The sequence below is a fragment of the Cygnus atratus genome, chromosome 2 (assembly GCF_013377495.2).
Source record: "Cygnus atratus isolate AKBS03 ecotype Queensland, Australia chromosome 2, CAtr_DNAZoo_HiC_assembly, whole genome shotgun sequence".
Taxonomy (NCBI): domain Eukaryota; kingdom Metazoa; phylum Chordata; class Aves; order Anseriformes; family Anatidae; genus Cygnus; species Cygnus atratus.
The window spans coordinates 152,964,980-152,983,688 of record NC_066363.1 but is presented as its reverse complement, the minus strand read 5'-3'; positions in this window follow the sequence as shown (position 1 = coordinate 152,983,688).

Sequence of the window (18,709 nt, the reverse complement as noted above, 5' to 3'; positions counted from 1 at the left end):
TCCATGCCAGATGAAGATGAATCTCATCTGAGAGAGTTCTGGGTGTTATCGGGGGATGTGTAGGAACAGAGTTATCAGTGCCAGAGCAACCTGGCTTTATTGACATCCTCTGTCTTATTAGGCAGCTCCATGTGAAGAACAGGGGTAGGTGTCTTGTTTTGCTATGCCCTCTAACATGGTAATCTTTCCTCACCATGGGCCTGGTGACCCAGAGCTTCATTGGCAGAACCTAGGATGAACATTAGACCCTGTTGGCACCATATGAATTTCAGGCTGTGCTGAAGAAATTCCCATCAGCTTCAGTTGCTCTTGAGCTGCTCAAGTCATGACCGCATTTGGGTGCTGGTGCCTTCATATCTGACTGCAGTATTTTGTCCATGGTTCCTATTTAAATTTGCTGCCCATGGCTGTATTATTTTTAATTACAGTGAGTTCGTCACTCCTCATCAGTCTTGCTGTGGCTTTTCAAAGAAGGAGCAGCAAGTAGAAAGATGACATCACATACTGCTGAGTTGAACTCAACTGAACTGGCTTGAAATCAATTTGCTTGCAACACAGTTTGACATTTTAACAAAACACTGGTAAATAACTATCATTTCACTTTTATTGTGCTGAGAATAGGAATACAGAGGGCAGAAAATGACATCTTCATTGCACCTGGAGAGTTGGGGCAGTGGGAAGGAGGCAATCCATAAGTTGATTTTGATTTTTCATTTAAATGCCACTTTTTTTCCCACTAGGGTTGCTGAATGCCTTTAATTAAAGAAGTGTGCTTTTAATTTACATCTTGGCTTTCTGAAAAAATTGGTTAGAGAAATGAAAGGAAAGAAGCATGGTCTAGTCACAGGTCTCAGCAGGCTGTGTGTCAATAGAGATCTCCAGGATAGCATTTTTATTTCTATAAGATAGACCTCTTCCTTTGTTATACAACTTCCTTGGTAATTATACATAATGACTGCAGTTTTACATAATGGCAACACTTATATATAATGACTGCATGGGCCACGACAGCTTAACTTCTACTGTATTGGTCTTTTAGTTTTCAATTATATAATATTTAAGGAAAGAAAGAGAAGACAATGTACACATCAGTGAAGAGCTAGCATTAAGGCATGTCTTTACTCTTAAATAGAAATAGCATGAATCTGTTGGAAGAACAGGAATTAAATTGTCTCCAAATTACTTTAAAATGCCAGACCTCAAGCAGTGGGAGCCACTTGCGAAGCACATCAGCTGTCCTTGCTGTGTGAGAAACACCAGAGCTGGGGTACACAGAGGGGAGCCCCAGCTCCAGGACTTGTCCAGCTCATGTTCACTTGTGTGAGTCAGTTCTTTTTGGGAAAAAACACCTTAGCTTTATAGTTAAAGAATAGGTGGGCATCTTAGGAAAGTAAGCGATGAGCTAAAAGATGTAAGGGTGAAAAAAGGGTGCAAAACTGCTCACCTGTGCTCCTAGCCTGGATGGGCGTTTCACGGGGGCTTCCATTTTAGAGGCCAGTGAATGACCTTCCTCAACTCGAGGAGGGTCAGCAGCTCTACAAGTGCACAGGGGACATAAATAAAGTAGTTAGGTAATTTACTGATTCTGCAGTATTGTGTCCATGGTCTTTTTATGTCTGATGTCCACAGTTGCACTTTTTTATTTTATTGGAACAATTTTGCAGTTCCCTAGAAAGTGCAGAAAAGACAGTGCAGAAGGGTTGGCACATGCAAGGAAGCAGGGGAAAATGGATTGCCCCTGAGAAAATGGACAGCGCTGCTAGTATCAAGCAAAGGAGATCCCAGTCTTGATGGATTCTAAAAGCCCTGCAAAAGGTGGGAAGGGTTGTCTATCAAGCCCTTAGAAATCACACACACACACACACAAAATCTCTTGCCAAGGCTTAGATTAAGTTCTCAAGTATATTCTTTTTGGATGTGCAGACAGACACCAGTTTGTGTGAGAGAATATAACTGATCAGACACACCTGGCCTCATTAGACGGAGTGTCTGACTCAGGCCTCAATGAAGGCTATCAAGGCCATATGTAAGGAATGTGTCTTATAGCTCAGAAAATTAGATATCTCTGAAAATGTGATAGATTAATTGCATGGCTTCTTGCCCCTCAGGCAGCTGAGGCCCTAGAGCAGGAAAAAGAGTGTATGTGCCAGCATCCCAGAAGTGTGAGGAAATGTGGGGAAGGAAGAGGGGCCTTTTATTCTACATGATGCTTCCCTCATAAACACTCATTTACTTGTTGAATACTGCTAAGTCTCTGCTGCCTATTTTGGTCTACTTTGGCCATTGCTTACACTGCCACATAAAGAATGAGCAGCTTTCTGGAGGGACCTTCCCCATCCCAACATCAGGCATTATTATCTACAGGATGAACAAATGCTTGGCTGGATTTTCCCTCAGTCCCACTGTGAGGACATATTTGTTTGATGGAAAGATGCACTTTTTCTCCCTTAGCTTTGCCCCCCGATTTACCAGCATGGCCATTTGCTGAGCCTGGCAAGGGTTGGTTAATCTCTCTTTCAGGAAGCAGTACATCTGCCCAGCCCGCTGCAGACAGACCCATGCTTCCTGCACTTGTGTTTGAAGCTGCCAGGACATGGGAAAGGACTACTCCAAGGGCTGTGTAACACCACCAGGCAGTGCTGTGCCCTCGCAGTGGGTACAGCTCCCTTGGGTTGGAGCTGGCGGTGGCCCAGCTGGCACAGAGGTCTGGGAGAAAAGGCCCTCAGCAGTTCTTCTGAGCCTTAACGTTTGCTGTGTGAGGACTTTCAGGAACTCCATTAAGGTGAAGTAAACTGAACTCATTACACATATTAATTAAGTATAATTAGTCTAATGTAGTGTCTAATGAGGATATATGGACCCTTTTTACTGGACATTAAGCAAAAAACTTACTGGCTGAATAGACAGACAGCGTATGTGGGAGGGAGGGCATGAAAGCTCTGAGATGTACTCCAATCATCTACCTGTAAAAAAATGTTATTTTTACATGGATTTTCACCTCTCTTCATTCACATCTGATTCCTACCAGCAAAATTAAGACTTCTTGTTGTCTGCTTCTGTAGACACCGAAGTCCTTCACCAATAGCTTATCACCTGCTTGCCAATGTGAGTGTTGCGTGACTCATACAACAAAACTTGTAGCCCTTCCCAGTGCTCCTGTTTCCATGACTAGGACTAGTCCAGACACAGTTATTCACATCTCTCCTGCACGGGCACCACAGCGCTGGAAGCCGGCCTCTCCTTCCTGGCTGCCCACTGCCCTTAAAAACTGACAACGAGTTTTGAAATTCCCCATTCTCCTGCTGTGATCCTTTGTGAATAGAGACAGATGTCAGCCTGCAAGAAATACAGTGACAATTTTCTCTGTGTCAGTAATGTAAATTCATTCTCTGATGAGTTCACTCTGAAATCAAGTTTTTTCCCTCTGAAACACTTTATGAGATCCAGATCAAGTTTGGGTCTCTCTGCTCTATGTCATTCTTCAACTTTGTTCCAACAAGTTCTACATTTTTAGGCAACACCATGTATTCTCATACCACATCCCAGGGCTCATAACACCCCTCATGACTCTTATTACAAAAATAATCTTCTGATGGGCTGCAGAACAGAAGTTTGAACTCCAGAAATTTTCAAATCAAGCCTCAGTAAGGTCACAGAGCCCTGTACAGGACCCAAATGAGATGCAGAGGAGAGGAACACCGACTGCTATGTACTGTTAACATACTCAGTCCACTCTAGCAGGACTAACCTTGAACAGTGTCGACTATTATGTACCACTTGGCTTTGAGGTCAAAGATTACATAAGGAGAGACTGAGATATGAAACTCAGATCTAGTCACTTACAACGCTTGAGGAGAGGCTTATGAAACTGAATAGAGGCTCTTCTGGGAGCCAGACGTCTTCAGCTTTTAGAAGAACAAAATGAAGAGCAAAATAGTGAAAAAAGGGACTTCAGTAAGGAGAAGCTTAGGTACATATACTAAGGTATGACATTTTCCTTTATGGGATCCCTTAAGATAAGGGATTTCTAATGTATTTGTTTAAAGAATAGAAAATAATAACAAAAAATACTGAAGAGTTTTCCAATAACACTTCAACAGTCATAGAATCATGGAATCATAGAATAGCTCAGGTTAGAAGGGACCTTAAAGATCACCTAGCTCCACTCCCCCTGCCATGGGCAGGGATGCCACCCACTAGATCAGGTTGCCCAAAGCCCCATCCAGCCTGTCCTTGAACATCTCCAGTAATGGGGCACCCAGAGCCCTCTGGGCACCTGTTCTAGTGCCTCACCACCCTCTGAGTGAAGAATTTCCTCCTAACTTCGAATCTAAATCTCCTCTCTTTTAGGTAAAAAACACTCCCCCTTGTCCTGCCATTACCTGCCTGAACAAAAAGTTGTTCTCCATCTTTTTTATAAGCCCCCTTTAAGCATTGAAAAGCTGCAATGAGGTCACCCTGGAGCCTTCTCTTCTTTAGGCTAAACAGCCCTACTGCTCTCAGCCTTTCTTTGTAAGAGAGGTGCTCCAGCCCTCTGATCATTTTCATGGCCCTCCTCTGGACCCTTTGAAAATACTTCCTGCTTATAAACAAAATATCTGAAGTAATTCATTTAGAAGCCATCTTCTTTTGGCAGCAGGCCAAGTCATTGGCTCTCAGATTGCAATAACCCAAATAAAAGAGTTCATTCCTATTCTAAACAGAAATATAAGGAAGTGGATACTTGAGTATGAATACAAAAAGGTGCAGCAAATATAGCCTGAGACCAAAAACAGACTGGCTGATTTTGCATTTCTACTTGGAAATTATAAGTGTAATGAACATATGGCAAACTGCAGGTGGCAGAGGTTTGTTTTTCAATCCTGCCCTTCCATGTGGCTGACAGGAGATCAGTCGGCGCTGACAGCTTTGTGCTCGGTTTGGCTACAATTCACCACATGGAGAGAAGGGCACTTTCCCCATTAATATCAGCTAGAATGGTGTAAACTCTCACTTAATGTGAAGCTATCCTTTGTACCATTGCATTCACACTGGAAATATATCCATCACTGGGTGAGGGCAGTGGGAAAGAGCAAATGCTGTAGGATGAAAGAATAGAGGCCAGAGGAGGGAAGGAGAGATGTTGCTTTGCTTTGGCCTGTGAAGTCTTGTGAAGGGACAAACCTGTCTGGCCTGCCAGAAGCTTTTGTTGTTCCATCGACGAATGTACCTTTCTCCTTTGGGAGGGTCTACGGTATACTCATCCTGCTTCTATAAAAACAAGGCTTGTTTCTCTTCTGCTCTGAGAAACCTTCCCATGTCACTCCAGGATTAAGTCCGCTGCCTCACTGCTGTGAACATCCAGGCAACCCTGGGAACTGGAGGGATCTAGAGCATTTTTGAGAGGATGCTTTCTGTTTGTCACTGTCAGCAACGACAGAGAATCAATGCTGTCTGGTTCAATGGTAGCTATATTTACAATATTCTGGTTCTCAGACCCCAGGTTACCAAATAATTCACTATCTTGTTATGAAGGATGGAGCGTGCTCTTGATCTCTGTCAGTTCATATGGCATTGATACTTTGGGTGAAAGGGAACTCCTCCACTATATCTTCACTAAGCCTTTTTGCCACCAACCACTGGCTTTTTGAGCACTGCTGTATTTCCTCTGTGCCAGGTTCATAATTGGCTTGAAGAGCCACATAAGCAGAGACTTTTACTCTGCATCAAAGACAAGGAAGATGTCACTGGTGGGGCTACAAAATTGTTAGGTGACAGTTGACTCTGATAAATTATAAATGACAGATGGTGGACTGGGGAATTAGGCTGTTTTCCTTTCCAGGGTGCTATCAGCATTCCAAGAAATGTCATTTAGCCAGACTCTTAGACTGTGTAGCATGCAACCTCCTTGATGATTTCACTTTCTACTCTTTAGTTGTCATGAGCGTTTCAACTGATTAGTTACTGTGCTGATACACTGAACATGGTTGTAAAGTCAGGTCATTATCAGGAACTATGTAACTTGGAATACCGTATTGAAATATTTCCTAGCCTCCTCTCTGTATTACCACAAGAGTTTTGTATAGCCCTTATTCGGTTCTTTGATGGTGCATAGAAATCCTGCCTGCCAGTCTACTATCTATCCACCTATCCATCATGGCAGGACACCTACCATCTTCTCTTCCATGACAACCTGTTCAGGAACAGAAAATTCTCTGCCTTGCTTTGACATAACATTCTCATGCAAAAGCATCTTTTGGCCAACTACCTCACACCTGCCAGCAATTTGAGTGATATTCCTCCTTCCATCTTCCGGCCACTGACCTTGCGGGCTTGGTTCATTGCATACTACTGCTTCCATAAAGAAGTACACACTGGTGAAACAGGAAACAGCCAAGCTCTGATACCCCAAACTGTATTGGATTTATCAGCTCTTGTTTCAAATTTATACCTCCTGGGTAGGCACAGAAACCAGCAGGCCAGATGCCAACACCAAGGATCAGGCTAACAAGCCATTATATCCAAAATTCATATGATAAGGAGCCAGCAACAGTTATTTGGGTTATACAGTTCTTATTCTTGTAAGTTAATGTTCATTCTTGACTAATAGTCAGGAACTCCGGTCAGAACTGAGAGGCAGGCTTGAACTCTACAGAGGAGACAGATTTCTCTTCCAGGAGATTACAGCACCTTCTCAGAAGTTGCCCCATAGATTCACTATGTTATGGTTCACAACATGTATAGCTAATGGCTGGAAAAAGTCTCAGGTATCTGACCTGTCCACAGCTTTTTTTCTGGTTAATTCCATTAAAGGCTGCCTTGTGCAAAATTTAGTAAAGAATTAAGACTAGCCCCATTGACTCCCAGTTATAATAGGTATGATTTTTTTAATTTAATTTCCTTATTTTCTTCTTTCTTTTCCCAGTTCCATGTATGGCTCCTCCCTACTCTTCATTTGAGCATGTACCCAAAAGAGAGGTCCTTACTAAGATATGAAAATACCAGTCACAACCACTTTGAGCAATCCACATTCACAAATTTAGATTTGGAGAGTTTTCTACATCCAGCTGGAAAAGATTTGCATCTTTGCTGAGAGGATAAGAAGGACTTCACTATTTGGAATGTAAATTTGCACACAAACACAGAGACATGGTTCCTGTATTTTGTTTAGCTTGAGCTGTCTGAAATCTTTGGTTTACCAATTTGATGCTCACTCATCATTACAGCATAATCCTACAAGAAGAAAGAGCATCTTTGCTGCCTTTTCCACCTGTGTGAAGTCTTGCAAAAAGGCTCCAAAGCCTTCTTGTTACAGCAGTTACAGCTTAACTTCCATAGTATTTATAGCAACATGAATTTGTTCATCTCCACGTTTCAGGCTGCCTAGACTATAATTTTATTTCCTGGAAGGATTCTGTCACATAACTTGCAAATCTTTTCCCAGAGAAAGCAGAGAAAGGGATAAAATAGGAAAAGCTAGCCTTCCAATAGCCCAGCAACCCATCAGCAGTACAGCATCTGGACTACAGTCAATTATCAGCAATAACTGGAAAAAAACTGCACGTAGTCTGCTTTTTATTTAAGTTATAGATTAGTTTTTTGCATTTTACCACAACTCACACAGTAATTCAATCATTCTTTTGATTTCAGGGAGCCCTGGTAAAAATTTCTTACATTTAATTTCCGGTACTAACTTTAAAAATTAAATCAATAAAGCTTTGTTCAACAACAAACTTTTAAATGCAGGCATAACTGTAAACCTGGGAACAGTCTAATTGACTTCAAAGGAACTAAAAGGTGCTTAAACACCTTCCTGAATTAATAAGTAATTGCATTATAACTTCAGGAATAAACTTAGTTTCATTTGCAAGTTCAGTATAATTTATTCAAACTTTCAATTACAGATGGAATGCTCAGATCTGTATGAATAAACTCAGTGGCATATCTGAAATTACAAGTTAAAGCTTGTATGAGGAAACGAAAACTAGCTCTAGATAACAGGAAGAAACTAGCCTAATATGATTTCAAAAGTTCATCCACAAAATTGATGCTGCTGCCTTTATTCTTGCAAGCTGAAAGATTATAAGAACTGACAGTATAAAATTACAAAGATAGGAGGAATGAATAAACTCCTGGAAAAGAATGAAGGGTCTATTCAGACAACAGTTTCTTTCTCTTTTTTCTGTTGAAAAGGTTTCTGTTACTTCTCATATACAGAAAATGCTGTGTGTTTTTTTGTTGTTGTTGTGTTTTTTTTTTTTCCCTATGTACAGAAGAAACAACAAAAAAAGTTTTGATGGTACTTGAGCAGATTTCCAGAAGTATTGCAGTGTGCTACAAATAGAAAATACATTTGTTAACTGAGGGAGACTAACAAGACATTTTTTCTTTACCAAATCCAGATAAAATGTAACCAAATGGCTGAACTTGACAGGTGATATCTTCTCCTTCTTCACTGTTCCCAGGGACAATGGAAACTTTTCTTCCAGTGCAAAAGCTTTTTTTTTTGGCTCAAATCTTTGTGAAAGATTTCATTATCTTGAAAATACATTGAAAAGGGAAATTTTAATAAAAAAATTTGAACTAAAAAGATACAATAGGCTCATGCTGTTCATTTAACATGAATGCTTAGGGAATTGCCCTGTAATAGTCCTTTGAATAACCATTTGCAGAACCATGTCCTTAGTTCACAAAATAATTCCATACCATACATATCAGGGACCTCTAATGCTCCTTGCATGCTTGTTTTGATAAAGATATATTTAAAACCATGTAAGGTAATTCAGCTAATTTCACCTGGCTCATAAGAACAGGGCAGTAAGGCTTGGGCTAATTCAATCATTTTGATGAGTTTACATCCAAGATGAATATGGTTTAAAAGAAAGAGTAAAGCTGAGTTTCTAACCACCATGTTGACTAAAATTCCCCACATTATTAATCACTGTTGCAAATACACCACATCCTTCCTGTGCTGTTGCAGTCACCTGCTGTTTGAATGCGGTTATCAAAGTTATGTGTTATTACGATGCATGGTGTGGTAAGCTGGGAGAAGATTTTCCACATAAATCAAAATACCTGGAGGTTTGCAAGTTAGCCTAATTTACATCAGGGTCCCGACCTGCCAGAAATAAAATGATAAAAACATCTTTTCAGCTTTTTCAGTTATTTTAAATGCTGCCATAAGCAACCAGAGAAAATTGCTTTTCCATTACTGAAGACAAAGCATGGGGACTGCTGACTGTGGGTGGCAGAAGGCATTTGGAGAAGGGGCAACAGTCACTTACAGCATCACCACTTTGTCCTGAACAGAACCTGTCTTGGTAGCCCACGAAAATCAGATAAGAAAGGCCTGTCAGGCATCTCCTGTCACTGTGGGATCTCTTTGTGAAGTCTCTCATCTTGTTTCTTAACTATCTCACCTGCTGCAGACTACCTTATATATGTTTCTTTCCTGCAGAATAGGATCCCAGTGGTTTTGCTCAGATGAGATAGGTTGCTGCCAGCTGAATAAAAAGCAGGTCTATTATCAGGTGCCATTGATGCAGTTGATAGTGTCTGTGATGTAGCAACTTCTCTTCCTTCTCTCTCAGAGGCAAGTACATTACAGTACAAGACTTAACAAACAAGTGATCTAGTTACAGTATTTATAGGGTTCTGATTAAGCTAGGTTTCTCATGAAGGAACTTGAATCATAACGCTACAAGGAAGGAAATCCCCTAAGCGGTGGAGAGGCGCTGAGGCACAGAGAGTAAATCATCCTACATGTCTGCAGCACTGCCTTCAGCTCCCTGAGCCACTCTGAAGCACCCATGTCCTGGGTGGCACAGGGCAGGTAGGGCTAGGAGGCCGGCTCGTGTTTTAGTACACCCTGCCACTCATCCTGCGTTCTTGTTATGCTGGCTGGACCTGGCCACAGAGCTCCATGGCTCCTGTTTGCCCTTGTTTCTTTCTTCATACAGCCAGGGCATGAGTTTAAATAAACCTGTTTTTCACCCTGTATTGGGCTTACTTGGCAAGGCTTTGGCAGCGGGGAGCTGCAGGAGTGGCCTCTGTGAGCAGAGCCCAGCAGCTGCCCCATGTCAGATCAGAGCCAGCTCCAGCTGCTCCAAAGGGACCCACCACTGGCCAAGAGCAGATTTAAGAAAGGAGAAAAATAAATAAATAAATACTGTGCCACAGCAGCTGGGAGAGAGAGCAGTGAGAAAACTCAGAGAGAACCAAACCTGCAGCCCCCAAGGTGAGTGCAGCAGGAGGGCAGGAGGTGCTCCAGGCACGCAGCAGCAGTTCCCCTGCGGCCTGTGGAGAGGCCCCTGGTGGAGCAGGCTGTCCCCCTGCAGCCCATGGGTCCCACACAGAGCAGATCTCCACGCTGCAGCCCATGGAGGAGCCCCAGTGGAGCAGGTGGATGTGGCCTGGAGGAGGCTGCGGCCCATGGAGAGCCCCCGCAGGAGCAGGCCCCGGGCTGGAGCTGCGGCCCGTGGAGAGGAGCCCACGCAGGAGCAGGGGGTCTGGGGGGAGCTGCCGCCCGTGGGGGACCCGTGCTGGAGCAGTTTGCTCCTGGGGGATGGACCCCATGGGACGGAGCCGTGTGGGAGCAGTTGTTGAAGAGCTGCTGCCTGTGGGCAGCCCCCGCAGGCTCAGTTCGGGAAGGACAGATTCCGTGGGAGGGATCCCATGGAGCAGGGGCAGAGAGGGACCGTGAGGGAGCAGCGGAGACGAAGCGTCAGGTGCTGACCGCAGTCCCCAGTCCCCGTTCCCCTGAGCTCAGGGGGAGGAAGTGAAAGAGGGTGGATGGGGGGAAGGCGTTTTTAGTTTGCTGTTAGTTTCTTGCTGCTCTAGTCTGCTAGTAATAGGCAATACCTTATATTAATCTCCCAATATTGAGTCTGTTTTGCCCATGACAGTAACAAGTGAATGATTTCCCTGTCCTTATCTCAACCCTTGAGTCCTTTTTCATTCTATTTTCTCCCCCTCTTCCTGTGAGGATGGGGAGTGAGAGAGGTGTGGTGGTGTTTAGCTGGCCATCAGCATGACACCACCACAGTCCTTTCCTGCTCCAGCATGGGGACCCTCCCAAGGTGGAGCAATGGGGCTGCAAGGTATAACTAAACTGAGTTCCTGGGAGGGCTGCAGACAGAGACTGAAAAATGAATCAGTAGCAAGTACTTAACACTCATTGCAAACTGCACGAACCCAGATATTGCCTGAGGATCTGGGCTGCACTGGTGCACACAGAGGAGAAGTCTTTGGGAAACGAGGACTGGCAGACAGACTGGTCTTCTGACTCAGATACCAGCATCTATCTGGAGGGACATCCCATTGCTTTGACAATACGGCTCCCAGGTCTCCCATGTAATTCCTGTCAGATCTCAGAGAACCTGGGCAAATGACAAAAGAGGTATATTAAGGATGCGACCCTACTCACGAGGTAAAGTACTTGCAGAAAGTGGCATGGGCATAAACCCAAGCAGTGTACCATGACTCCTTCTATTGGAGGATGTACTTGCAAGGCTTGTTAGGAGCTCTCGGTTTGAAAACTAGTCTGTTTCCCCTGAACATTATTAACCTCATACATTGTGGGCTATAGTTCTAACTGAACCCTTCCTGAGACCCTACAAATAGTATGCCAAAAGTTTCCATTTCAGGCCTGTTGCATGGACAGCACTCGTGTTTCTTCTATTGCAAAACAAACCGGTAAGACCTGATACTGAGGCCTGAAGATACAAGTTAAAGGCTGTTTTCAGAGAGCTACTGGGGCCTTCAGCCTCTGTAAAAACTCTGTTGAGTGCCAAATAGGGGTCAGAGGTCTTCAGTACATGGCAGAATAGGAGGAGAGGCTCAGCAGAGAAACCAAACGTCAAATCATGTTTTCAGCTCCACAGCTCAGCGAGCCCACTGGCAAATTTGCAAGCCCGCTGTCAAATCTTAATCTCTCCTTGGGGAAGTTGAAATTATTTTCCTCCCAATATTTTGATTTTTTGTTTTTTATCCACAGGTGTCTTTCATTAAATATCTGAAAAAAAAAAAAGGTTTAGGACTATTCCTAGTTACTGAAAATATCTTTCCATTAAACACCGAAAATATTTAGAAAGGAACAAAAATATTCTGCAAATATCCTTTGGAAACAAAGCTGTGCAATATGTTTTATGTATTTCTTTCAAAAAGAATTGAATGAAAAGTGTGGATGGACTTTTAACTCCCTTCAGGACTGGGACATGCTGGTGAAGCAGCATGTAAAACCTATTCAATTGCATATCTATGGATAAATGGAAGACTTAAGTTTCTGAGGCTTCTTTTTCTTAACACTAAATTCCATTTCACAAGTCATACGTACATGCATCTCTGAAGTGTTACCTGAAAAATCCTCTTAACACTTACAACAGCTTTCATCTCTCTGCTTTCTGCAAGGACTAATCCATACCTAGAGAAACAAGGGACCTTTTGTTCAGCTCCAATCTTAGCACATTTTTTGTTAAATTTTTCCTCTGTAGGAGTAGAGCAGTGTAAGGGATAGTATGGACCCAGAGAAGCAAATACAAAGGCAGGCTTAACCTGAATGCAAGAATCTGAATTTCTCTCAACTCTAAGGAGGACTGGATAGGCACAAGGGTGTTTTCTATCAGCAGTTGATACAGATCTTTATATGATAATTAGTTGTGTCTGTGATTACCTGTTTTGGCTGGCCCTAGAACCACAATGACGGAATGAATTCAATCCTGAGTAATAGTGCTGTCTAAGCTACATCTATTCCAGTAAATTGAATATTTTCAGGACCAATCTCTGGTACTGAGGTGAGCTGGAATGGGTTGACTCCTAAGTGGACTCCTGGACTCCTTTCACCTTAAGAACACTGTGCACTTGCATCCATATTACCTCCTGGGAGCATTTCCTAGCCCTACGGAATGCCCATCTGCACCAGGACTTGTGTTGGTGCCACTTAACACAGGACTAAACCATCCAGAGACAACCCTAAAAAGCTCAAGAGAAGAAATGTCAAAATGCAGCATCAGAGGATACTCTTGAACCAGTGTCATTTATTACAAAGACAGTGTGCACATCCCTGGGAAAGGCGCTGAGAAAAAAACTCCCATTTGTTCATGCATGACACAGATTTATTGTGCAAGGCTGGGCAGCATTGCTCATGGACTGTTTTTCCCCTTCTCACTGCTGTTTCTTTCAGTGCAACGTCTTATCTCGCAGGAATCATGACTCTGACTAGTGTTAAGGATAAAGTGAGCCAGGAAAGCTTGAGGAGAGTGTAGGGCTGTTGGTATTCCGATTAAAATACGTAAATTATGTATTCCTACATAAGGATTTTTGGTGCATGTTTCCTGTGAGCTTCAACACCCCTCCAGACAAATGGGGATTTTCAACGGCTCATTTAATGGCATGTATAATTCACTGGTGAGTTACACACTGCCCCATCTGTGCCAGCCCGCAGAGCATTACGGTTGGGATAGGCTCCTGCTACAGAGCCTGACTCACAGCACAACCTCATTCATCTCCTTCCCTAACTCTCTGGTTCAGACGCTTTCCCTGCCAGCCAGCACAGCAGCTTGCACACATGCAACTATTAAAACCAGAATAAACTGGGTATTTCCTTCTCATTATAACTTTACTGCATATGTTTGCCTTTGTTTTATTATGGCTGATTTCTGTTGTAGATCCAGGATCTTTTAGTGGTTAGTGTTGACAAATCAGCTAGAACCGTCCCCAAAAGAGTTGTCCATCTCTAGGTGTGGAAATGCTTTTCTATCAGCTTCAAAACTTTCAGATACTTCATCTGCCTCATTCATGGTTGTCCTCTTCCTTGCCCTCTGAAATACAGCTGGAATACTCCCTGCTTGGGGATGTCTCTTTGTTCCTTTTTCATGTGCTAGCTCCTGCAGTGGTGCCCTGAGCCCAAACAAGCTTCTTGCTGAAATCACAAGATAAATAATACATATTTTACCATCTTAGGCTTTAGTCCTTTGGTCTTTGTGACAGATTATGTATTCAACCCTGGTTTGAATATGTCAACATTTTAAAATTAATAAAACTGGGGAGGAAGTGGCTTTGTGCATACTGTATGTGTCATGGTCTCATAGATCAGAGGAAATTATTTTTATTAAAGTTTAACCTTGCCTTAAACATGCCTGGAGTAACGGCTGTCTCAGAAGCATGTATTATTTCCTTACAGCAATGGCAGGAAAGTGGGTTATTTTTCCAGATACAAAGCAAATGATGCCATGACACTCTAAGCCCTTACGTAGGGACACTGATCATTCTTTCCTTTCAAGTCACTCCCTGTTGGCTTTGACCTCCTCAAGTATCTCCTTTTACTGACACTTCTTGCTGCCAACTGGAGAAACGTTGGATTAAATCTGACCTCAGTGATTCATCCAAGGCCATACAATGAATAGTGAAGTTCTTCTTTGTGAAGAACTGAAGATGAGGTTGAGACACATCTCTGTCCCAGCCAGATGGGTGCAGCTCTCCTCCTACATTCTCTGTGGCTGACCAGCAGCAAACTTTGGTCCAATGCGTACTTACACACAAGTCACAAATCTCACACGCACGCACGTGCACACTCCTTTACGGTTATTCCCATTTACTGGCTTGCTGTGGCTTCCTTCAGGCTAATGTTGATGTGGAACCAAAATGTGCAAACTAGAACAGCAGAAAACATTCCTGTTGTTTAAATCCTGGTAGATGATGGATGAGTTCAAAGTGCAGTTGCAGTTGCAAAGGCAAGGGGCAAGGTAAGGATGGTAAAGTCCTTGAATGCAGTTTCAATGATTGTTCTTTCCTCCTTTGTTGCCTGATAAAAGATCAAAAAGGAAGGCCAGACCTTCCCTCTGCTCTTTTTCTACAGGGTTCTCTTCCAAAATAATACTTGTTTAAAGCTTTGTTTGGTTTTAGTGCTACATACATTGTATTTGTCCAAAACAAAAAAGAGAGAAAAAAAAAAAAAGATCAGAAATACAGTTAGGTGTTAACACTGAGAGTGTAGGAATAGGGAAGGCAGTGATTAAAAAAAACCTAATAATAACTCAGTAAAAGGTTGATACCCATGTCAGACTGCAGACCACTGCAAGATTCTGCCCAAGTTAATAGTGCAGAAGTTACATAGGCAAAGAGACCGAAGCAATCCTGGCTTCAAGAGGAGATTTGAAACACTCCAAAAAGAGAGTAGCTCACCTAAAAGATGTGGTTTGAAAAAAAAATAATAATTTATCACGCATTGGAGATAAAATAAAACCTTATGCTTTTGGCCAAGGCATCTAATAACCAGCAGGTCTGGAGGAAGTGGGAGGGTAAAATGGCGCTGTGGTGGGTGGCTTACTGTATCTGTGAATGTATTGATCTTGCACTTAGGATGTCTTTCAGCCATTATAGGAAAATGTGATTCATCACCGGGAAGCAGAGTGACACTTCAATCTGACAAATTTTAAAAAGCAAGATTTGAAAACCTTCATTTAAAAAAATAAAAAATGACAGGGATGGGTGGTGGGGAGGTTCCTAAGAAAACTTTGTAAGAGATTTTGCTTTCTAATGTAAGTCTCTATTAAATTAAATGAGCATGAACTTTGCAGAGAAATGAGGTATTATATCCTGTGAGATTACATCTACCTGTCATTAAAGCCAATGAAAGAACTTCCATTAATCAAAAAAAGAGAAATATTTTCATCTAATCACTGAAGGAACCTAAGGACCCATCATCTTTTTCAAGTTTGGTTTAATTCATATGCTTTTCTTTTCATCAGTCTTTCCATTACCTGTATGCCTCACAAATACAAAGTAAAATGTTTCTGTAAAAGAGCTGGTAAAAATTAAAGGTTTCCAGCTTGCTGGAAATATTAGGTTGCAAAATTTAATTTCAATACAGTGCTTGCTATTGTGTTTTCCTCATATTCTCCATGGCTAACTCAGGCACTGCAGATCTACTTAGCAAAAATGCCCACTATATTCAGTTGTATCTTAACCAATAGCAAGCTGTGCTTCTCGCACAGGGAGTTGTATTACTGGTAGTGCTCAGAAACGCTAAGATTTAACACTTTGTAAGTGAATGAATGTATATGTCAGATTTTAATCTCAGTCCTCTACCTCTAAATAAAGTTTTTGAAAAAGCAATTTGCTTTTTTTTTTCTTTTTTTTTTTAGTGTGTATGTGGCTGTGTACATGTAGTGATAAATGCCAGCAAAAAATTAGACGTATGAGCACTAACCAAAAACTTAGAAACATTTTTTAAATTTTTTTTTGCTCATTTATTCAATGCTTTATAAAGTCCCTAAAGAAATTTGCTCCAAATTAAAAATAGCATAATAATTTGTTATTGAGGACTGAGCCCGTGTGTGCACAATTGAGGAGGATGGATGAAAAGTGAAAAGGAGAATTTAACCTGAACACTATCTAAATTTTAAGTGCCCGACTTTTCAATCTTAATGCTCATTTAGTGTGCATTTTTTGCATGTGAGAGTTCTTGAGCATTAAACCAATGGTATTAAATGTAGCTTAACACCTAGACTGCAATGCTCTTTTTCTCAAATGACAATAGAAAATGCGAGTCACAGGAAATCACATAAGAAGATCTGTATAAAACAAATATTGTTAATATAACATTTAACTTTCTCAAATATTGGCATCTGACCTGTGTGTTTGTCATGAACAATGTCCTGGAATTGCTCTGGAGACCTCCAGAAAACAAAAGCTGTTACAAAATGAATTTAAACAGTTTAGACAGCGAAGGAAGAGGCCACTAATCTCAAATTATGCTAAAGCACACAAAATTAATGTATTATTTGTATAGCAGTTTGAACAATGGAGCCTCCGTCTTGTTAATGAGATACTATCATAATAAAAATAATGAATGGTTAGTTTCCAACAGGCGAGCTTTGCATATGCACTGCCTTTCAAAGGTAAAGGTAGGGGAGCAGACACTTTACTACAAGATACTCATAAACCTCATAAACCACTGATGAAGGTGGTTGGACTCTCAGAATTGGACCTGATTTGGCAACTCCCTGGAGAAAAAATGTCTCACTCTTTCCTATCTTGCAAACACAATTTGATGACAGTGTCAAATAAAAGCCAGCTCTGAATCACCACCTCCTTTGTATCTACTGTTTTTTCAATGGAAATGTTGTAAAGTTTGACTTTTTTTTTCCTCCTCTTCTAAGGCTATTCCAGACCTGTTCTGTGCAGTTACTCTGAGCAGCTCTGAATCTGAATTACTCAGCTCAGCAGCTGAGAGCATGTTTGGCATTTGTATAGATTTATGTCATATTCCTTTCATGTAAAACCACAGGAATGTAGGCATGAGGATGATAGAAGAAAAAGAAAAAAAGAAAAAAAAAAAAGGAAAGAAAAAAAAGCTGACCAGGAGCTGTTATTAGACTGTAACTTGCCGAGCTGCTGTGGAAGAGACTGTCCTGGTTTCAGTTAGGACAGAGTTAATTTTCCTCCTAGTAGCTGGCAGGGTGCTATGTTTTGGATTAGGATGAGAAGAGCGCTGATAACATGCTGATGTTTTAATTGTTGTAGAGCAGTGCTTACACCAAGCCAAGGACTTTTCAGCTTCTCGCTCTGTCCTGCTAGCGAGCAGGCTGGGGGTGCAGCAGGAGCTGGGAGGGGACAGACCCAGGACAGCTGACCCAAACTGGCCAAAGGAATATTCCATACCATCTGACGTCATGCTGAACAATATATAGGGGTGGCTAGCCGGGGTGGGGGGGCCGGCTGCTCGGGGATAGGCTGGGCATTGGTCAATGGGTGGTGAGCAATTGCATTGTGCATCACTTATTTTGTACACATTATTATTATTAATACTATTATTATTATTATTATTATTGTTATTATTTTTCCTGTCTTAATAAACTGTCTTTATCTCAACTCACAGGCTTCACTTTCCTGTTTCTCTCCCCCATCCCGGAGAGGGAGGGGGGAGGGTGAGCGAACGGCTGTGTGGTGTTTAGCTGCCAGCCGGGCTAAACCACAACAGAAACACAACACAATGACTCTTTGGGGATATCACCTTTCAGCCTTCCACCCTCTCCTGAAGCACTTGTACTAATAGGCATTAGCTTGTGGAGATGAGTGAAACAGCTAACATCCACCTGTGACTTCCCCAGGCTTTCCAATATACTTCCAAGTCGAACTTCTTTGCACTGGAGAAATGGGGGCAGGAATGACTCTATACCTTTGAAAGGCTGCAAGGGGCAACTTCGCCCAAGGAAAGTACTGAGCAAAGCCAAACAAATTTTTTAGAGTAACAGATGTTATTACTTAGAAAGCCACAGCTATGGCAACGGATTAGAATCACCTCAAAACAAGAAGACACTTATGCTTTTGAGACTTTCCTCCCCTTCTAGCAGGAATTTCTGAGTGAAGGACCATGCAGGAAACCAGACTGGAGGACCTTAGTTTTCCATTTTTGTCTCCAAAACTACAGATTGTCAGCAGTAGGTCTTATCTTAACATTTCCTGTGGAAATAGTTTGCAGTCATACTTACAGTACGATGGAGTAACAACTATCCTCATAAAAGTATGCTCACAAACATCATTCCTAGAGGTCCACCTAACCTAGTATCTACTGAACTGTGGCCTGCAGGGCAAAAACAGATGCACAGGGAAAACTGAAAACAGGGCAAGTATGTATATAAAGTCTCACCAAACACTCCCTCAGCCTTTGGATATTTCAAGGAGTCTAAGCCCAGTGTGGTTTGTTACTGAAGGATCTCTCTTCCATGTT